Raw genomic sequence first — 7,993 nt, forward strand, 5'->3', positions numbered from 1 at the left:
CAAAACTGTGGTTTTCATGATGCTAGTCAATATTTCTTATGGATCTTTTATATAAGAAATTATGTGACAAATTTGTCTGAGAATTAGTGAAGGAAAATGTTTTCCTCTGATGAAAAAATTATTTTTCTCCAATTAACAACCAAAAGAATTTTTTTTTTCTTTTTGCCCTGGAAGATAATATAGGAAGCTCAGAGAACAAATAAGCATCCATTGCATATTTGCAGCTGAATGTTTTCCTTGTTTCTCCCTTAATACGGCTTCTGAACATTCTGTCTGATCTAGGTTTTAGTTGTTTTGGTGTATATGTTGTAATAGTTGTTGTTTAGTTGCTGAGTTGTGTCTGACTCTTTTGCAACCCGTGCCAGGCTCCTCTGTCCATGGGATTCTCTAGGCAAGAATACTGGAGTGGGTTGCCATGCCCTTCTCCAGGCGATCTTCCTGACCCAGGAATCAAACCTGTATCTAGTGCCTTGCAGGCATTTTTTAAAACCATATGAGCTACCAGGGAAGCCCAATAATAAAACAAGCAAAGCAATTAAAAATAACAAAAGATTTGAATAGACATTTCACTGAGGAACTTATATGGATGGCAAGTAAGCATGTGAAAAGATGCTCAACATTGTCACTAGGGAAATATATATTAAAACCACAATGAAATAAACCTACTGGAATTGGGGAAATAACAATAATAAAGAAAAAACTGATAATACCAAGTGCTATTGAGGGTCTAGAACAACTATCCTATATTGTTGGCAGGGATGTAAAATGGTGACAGTCCCTTTGGAAAACAGTTTGACACTTCCTTAAAAAGTTAAATACACTATCTGCTCCAATAATTTCACTTCTGTATGTTTATCCAAGAAAAATGAATACATAATGTTCACACGGAAACCTGCAGATGACAGATTTTGACGGCTTTGTTCATAATTGCCCGAAACTGAAAGCAGTTTAAATGTTCTACACACTGCTGGTTCTCCCATAAAACAAAAAGGAACAGACTACTAGTATATGCAACAAAATGGATGAATCCCAAATACGTTCTGCTAAGTGAAAGAAGCCAGGCTCAAAAGATCACATAGTGAATGATTTCATTTATATGACATGCTAGAAAAGCAAAACCTATAGGAGCAGGAGACAGATCAATGATTGCCGGGGGCAGACAGAGAGGCTGACTACACAGGGACACACGGACTGTTTCAGTAGAGTGCCCTCACTGTTTTGTATCTTGATGATGACAGTGGCTACGTAACCATATGCGTTTGTCAAAGCTCAGAGAATTGTACACCATGCAGAGAAAATCTTGCCTGTGTGCGTGCTAAGTCGCTTCATTCGTGTCCAACTCTGTGCGACCCTATGGACTGTCCCTGCCAGATTCCTGTGTCCAAGGGATTCTCTAGGCAAGGATACTGGGGTGGGTTGCCATTCACTCCTCCAGGAGATCTTCCCGACTCAGGGATCGAACCAGCGTCTCTTAAGTCTCCTATATTGGCTGGCGGGTTCTTTAACATTAGCACTACTTGGCCACAAGTTTTCTTTCCATAGCTCTGGTTACCTTCTTCCCTTCTAGCATATGTTACTTACTTATAATGGCTGTTGTTGACTGTCTGCCTTCATTTGATAGAATACTAACTCCCAATGGCAGGGGTCATTTGTATTTTTGTTCATGGATGTATCCCAAGCTCTCAGAATATACCTGGCACAGCAAAGGCAATCAATAAATATTTGTGAGTAATTGACATCTAATAATGAACATTTATCAAGCACATTTTTGGACAAAGCACTTTACTATATTCTTTTTATCATTTAATCTCATTGAGTCCTTACAATTGTTCCATGCTCTATTAGTTTTCAAATTGAGGTATAGTTGATGAATATTGTATAAGTTTCTGTGCTGCAGTCCATGGGGTGGCAAACAGTTGGACACGACGGAGCTGAACTGAACTAAGTTTCAAGTGTACAACATAGTGATTCACAATTTTTAAAGTTATAGTTATTATAAATGGTTGACAATATTCCCTGTGTTGTACAATATATCCTTACAGCTTATTTATTTTACATGTAGTAGTTTAGACCTCTAATTCTCAATCCTTATCTATGCTCTATTATTATTTGCATTTTACAGATAAGGAATCAGGTTGAGGCATATTGAAAGACTAACCTGAAGTTACAAGTATCCAGTAAGAAGTGGAGCCAGCATTCAAACACAGAAACGCCCGACCAAAGAGCTTGTCTGGCCTGTAGGGCACACACCACTTCTTGGCTGCTGGGCGCCTGGAAACCTAACAGATTCTTGTTAACAGATTAGATCTATAGGATGGATTTGTTGGGCTTCCCAGGTGGCTCAGTGGTAGAGAACCTGCCTGCCAAGCAAGAGAAGCCGGTTCGATTCCTGGGTCAGGAAGATCCTCTGCAGAAGGAAATGGCAACCCACTGCAGTAATACTCCCTGCAAAATCCCATGGACAGAGGAATCTGATGGGCTACAGTCCATGGGGTCTCAAAATAGTCCTGAGGGACTGAACAACAACAATGGCTTTATTAGTGTAAGTCATCTGAAGGAGAGTCATCCAAGACAAACCCTGTACCAATGATATGGAGATCAGTGAGGCTGAGACAGCTGCGAACAACATTTTTGGAAGATAAAACTGGAATTTGAACTCACGTTTTTCACTCTTCAATAGTTTATAAGGAATTGAAATTTAAATTCACATCTCCCCTCCCTCCCTTTCTAAAAAGGAAATGCAGGCTGAATCCCTTTTATTCTCCCAATTTTTTTTTTTTTACTAAGTCTATCTAAAATAAAATTCACTTAACGCTGACTCTTACTGTAATTATTTTATGTGAGCAGTTTATTTGATTTCTGTTTTGCCATACAGACAGCAAACTGTTTTCATTCTTTATAGAATGTCTCTTAGAATTCATTAAGAAATGGGACTGACGACACAAAAATGGTATTGGAGGGGAAAAAAAATCTTAATTTGGATCATTGTGTGACCAAACCATCTAGCAGCAGCGCCTGATGATAAAAATATTCTCAGGCTTTTCAGACAGGGATTTACTCTTCCGGTGCATATTTAGGGCAGGATGACCTTTCACTCCCTTTTGATGAGCGCCCTCTTGTGGTGGACTTTCAGTATGCACGTCTCCATCTTGCTCCCGGGTTCTTTGTGACATAAGATGTGCCGTGGTTTGTCTTGAGTATCCTCTGCCATCCCTGGTGAAGAGAAGCAGGCCCCGTCTTGAGAGGTCTCTGGTTCTTGAAACATAAGGACAAATATGTTGCTTTTATTTCTAGATTTTATTTTTCTCTGTTTCTTTTTCTGCCAACTGCCGCTACTATCACCGGTTTTAGTTTTCATTTTCTCTGTTTGACGGAGGATAATTGCTGAATGAAAGCAGAAAATCCATTTTAAACAGGTTTTAAAGGGCTTTACATGTTAAACTATGAATTCATTCCTAACCCATACAACTCTGCATTTTTGTGTTACAGGGATAATGTGATTTTAAGGCTGAGAAATCTCAGAATGTCTTGGGATTGTGAGTTCAGCTCTTTTCAAAGCTATCTGAAGGTCAGGGAGAAAATGACAAGATTTGGGGAGCTGTAGGAGGATGCTGATTGTACACGGCTTTAGAAGGTGTCTCCTGCCCGTGGACTCTTGATAATATGCCTCTTGGAAAAATGACAGATGTTATGTATAGGTCGCTAGTGTCAATTGAAACTCTTCTATACGATGAGTGCCATTTCAGTTTCGCTAACTCAGGGGATGGTAACCCAGGTGGTGCAGTGGTAAAGAATCCCGCCTGCTAATGCAGGGGACCCAAGAGAAGCAGACTCAGTCTCTGGGTTGAGGAGATCCCCTGGAGAGGGAAATGGCAACCCACTCCAGTATTCTTGCCTGGAGAGTCCCATGGACAGAGGAGCCTGGGGGGCTACAGTCCATGGGGTGACAAAGAGCTGGACACGACTGAGCAGGCACGGGCATGCATGCAAAGGGAATGATGTCTTATGCTTATTTCAGGATCCACTGTAAAGGTCTTGGCTCTTTGGAGTCAAACAGAACTAAATTTAAATCCAAACTCTGATACTTAGCAGCGCGATTTTGGACAGACTACTTTATCTCCTTTGTTACAGCAAGGCCACACCGTTCCTACCGCATAGGGGCATGAAGCTCAAAGGAGGTCGAGAGTACAAAGGGCCTTTCACTGGGAAGGAAAACACCCACTCACCGCTGATTTATTGCAATCTAGTTGGGGTGACAATACACACATTGAAATACTGAACAGAATATATCATATGTTGAAATGACTTCATGTGTTCACCAGATTTTTCTTTCTGTCCTAATAGTTTTCCTTTGTGTTTGGAGGCTCTCTCAATAAGAATATATACATTTAGAATTGTTATACCCTCCTGGTGAACAGAAGCTTCTAGAAATATTATTTGGTAAGCCCTGATAAAGTTATTTGCCTTAAAACTTCTTCGGTTTGCTATTATTGCAGGTATACCATTCCTTCCGCCTAATACTTGCCTGCTTTGAGTCTGTAATAACCCTATCTGCTGTTCTGAAGATCAAAAAGCTCTGGAAAAAGGTTTCTTCCATGATTCATTTGGCAGCAAAACCTGATCTGTGCTGATGTGAAGCTCTTTAGTCTTTATTCCACTTAGAATGAATAGTAATGTTTCTTTCAGAAGTATTATTGTGCTTGATTAAGAGGTGCTGCATTGAACTCCACTGGGGGTGTCATGTAGATATAACATATACCTCTATTAATTTCTTAATAAATTAAAATTAATATGAATTTGGAAACATTTTGTCCTAGGGTTTGGATCAAAGACTTGTGTGTGTGTGTATACATTTTTATATGATACAAAATATTTATAACATAAAATATACAAAACTATATAGTATATAAAATATGTAATACATATTATATGTTATATAACAAATACAATATAAAATAAGCATATTTATAAATTATATAGGATATATTTTATATAGTTGCATATATAATTAAATATATAAATATATTTTATATGTATATTTTTCCCCATGTTCTTGTTTTAGAAATGTATGTCTAGGTGGCATTTAGCTGGATTTAATTTTTTAAGAATATTTTCATGATATATTGAGTAGATGTAAAGTAATATTTATAAAATTTATGAAAGAAATACACATAGCTGGATTTACTTTTAATCTAATATAACAACATGTCTTTTAAATGGAAGGCTGAGTCCACTTACATCTATTTCTGATGTATGTGCATTTTTTTTCTGCCCTCTGTCTTTTTTGCTTTCTAATTGTCCCACATTATCTGTTCTTTCCTCCTTTCCAACATTCCAGTGGATTAACTGAGCTTCCTTTCTCTTTTTTTTAAAGATTTTGCTCAATTAGCTAGGAAGTTATACCCTCTTTATTCTTGTAATGGTTCCTTTTGAAATATTTTCATGCGTATTTAATTTACAAAGTCTGCCATCCATCAGTCACTTTAACCCAGGCCTCAAAGATGCCAAGGCATTGCCTTGCTCCAACTGATCACATTCTCCCAGCTTACATGCTATTGCCCACTATTTTCATCTTCTTTTTTTGGTTTAACCATAAAAGTTAAAATTTATTGTTTAATGAAAATGATTATTTAGATTTATGTTCCCATTTACCAATTTGTTTGCTCATCAGCCATTTCTCCAATATGCAATTAAAAAACCATATAATTATTTATTTAATTATTTGGCTGCAACGGGTCTTAGTTATAGCATGTGAGACCTTCAATCTTTGTTGCAGTATGCAGGATCTTTAGTTATAGAATGCGGGATTTTTAGTTGCAACATGCGAACTCTTAGTGGCAGCGGCATCTACTTCCCTGATCAGGAATCATCTGGGTCCCCCTGCATTGAGAGCATGGAGTCTTAGCCACTGGACCACTAGAGAAGTTCCTCAATGTGTAATTTTTGAACATCAACTATAAACCTAGGGACTCAGCCAGTAAACAAAACAAAGTCTCTGACCTTCAGGGACTTAACTTCCAACTTTCCTACACTTCTTGTCTTTTTCCTGGGATCATTTTTCTTCTTCTCTCTATACATCTTTTAGAGGTTCCATTACTGGAAGCTGGTTGAATCTTAATTCTTTTTGCTTCTTAAGATAGTTTTTATTTCTGAGATATAATTCACATCCCATATAGTTCTTTCATTTAATGTATGTGGTTAAATGGTTTTTAATATATTCATAGACTAGTACAGTCATCACCATAGTCAATTTTAGGACATTTTCATGACTTGAAAAAGAAACCCTATACCAGTTAGCAGTCATTTCCTGTAGTGGATTGAATAGTATCTCCTTAAACTTCACCTCTACCTGGAGCCTTAGACTGTGACCCTATTTGGAAATAGTCTTTGCATATGTACTTAGTTAAGATGACATCAGTGTAATAACCTCCACTTAATTTGTGTAATAGCAATTAAAATGGGGATATCTAGAGAGATGACAATATGAGTATTATACATATGTGTCTGGAAGCTAAACTTTGAGAACTGTAGGTATAAATGACTGAAATCTCCTCTGCAGCCCACAGATCAGATTGCAGAGGGTGTGGACAGATGCGAATCAGCATAGGAGGTGGACTGCCATGGGATGTGGTCCACGTAGAGAAGCACCTCAGCTGATGAAGAAACAGGATGTGATGATGGAGAAGCAAAATGAGAGAAGAGTCTTCAGCAAGGACACTTTGAACAGCAAGGGACAGAAAACCAATCCAAACTAGGCTGAACAAAACGAGCAATTTATCGGAAGAGCATAGAAGTAGCTCAAAGGACCGTCACAGGACCTGGAGCCATTCTGGAGTGTCACAGACTAGAACCCAAATGTTCGCTCGCTGGTTCTCTGTCTCTCTCTCATCTGCTCCACTTAAGCTTCCTTCTCTGTTAATAGAGATGGACATTCTCTGCCCAATAGGATAAATGGCCTTCAGCAACTGTCAAAGTCACATCCTGAAAGATCTGCAGCTATAGATGTCTCTTCATCTTTGAATTTCAGTTGCAAAGATCCTGTGGAAGGATTTAGATGATTCATATGGGATTCTGATGCCCACCACTTGGACTATTGGACTAATAGCCAAGGGGTGGGCTGTCTGTTGACCTAGTGAAAGGGAAAGTGAAGTTGCTCAGTTGTGTCCGACTCTTTGCGACCCCATGGACTGTAGCCTACCAGGCTCCTCTATCCATGGGATTTTCCAGGCAATAGTACTGGAGTGGATTGCACCATTTCCTTCTCCAGGGGATCTTTCCGACCCAGGTATTGAACCCAGGTCTCCCACATTGTAGACAGGCGCTTTACCATCTGAGCCACTAGGGAAGTAGACCTCTGTTGACCTAGAGGGGTCACAAATCTTTCTTGGGGTTGGAGTGAGCAGCTTCTGTATCAGGTGTTGGCTTAGCACAGACACGACCACTGGTGCATGTGTCTGTGTGGGATGGCCCCTACAGTGCACCCTGACAGTCACCACCCTGGTCATTCCCAGCACAACTTGGAGGAGGATGGCTGGATAGTTGCTATGAAACCTTCACCCTGGGGGTACACGTGCACACCTGTGCCGTCAGACCGACGAGATTCCAGTGGCTACTCCCTCCATCACTTACTTGCCAAGAGATCTTTCTATGTATCAGTTTCCTTGTTTATAAAATGAAAATCATAACAGCACAAACTTCACGGGATTGTTAATAGGATTAAATGGCTTCTATGTAAAACCGCTTGAACAAGCCTGGAGTATGAAAGCTGAGTTGTCACTCTTCCTAAGGATAAAGCCAGAAAGACAATGGACTAAATAAGGACACTTTTCAGGATCTCGTCCATGCCCTTTGCAGACCATGAGGTCCGCAGAGTCACTTTCCATTCATCCTCGTTGGCTCACCAGCAGCTGTGCGAGCTGTCCTGCCAGATGCTCAGTGGGGCTCTGAGGCTGCTCTGTGTCTTTCTGGGCCTCCATCCCAGAGCGAATGTCTT

Source organism: Ovis aries, chromosome 20 (genome assembly GCF_016772045.2).
Source record: "Ovis aries strain OAR_USU_Benz2616 breed Rambouillet chromosome 20, ARS-UI_Ramb_v3.0, whole genome shotgun sequence".
Taxonomy (NCBI): domain Eukaryota; kingdom Metazoa; phylum Chordata; class Mammalia; order Artiodactyla; family Bovidae; genus Ovis; species Ovis aries.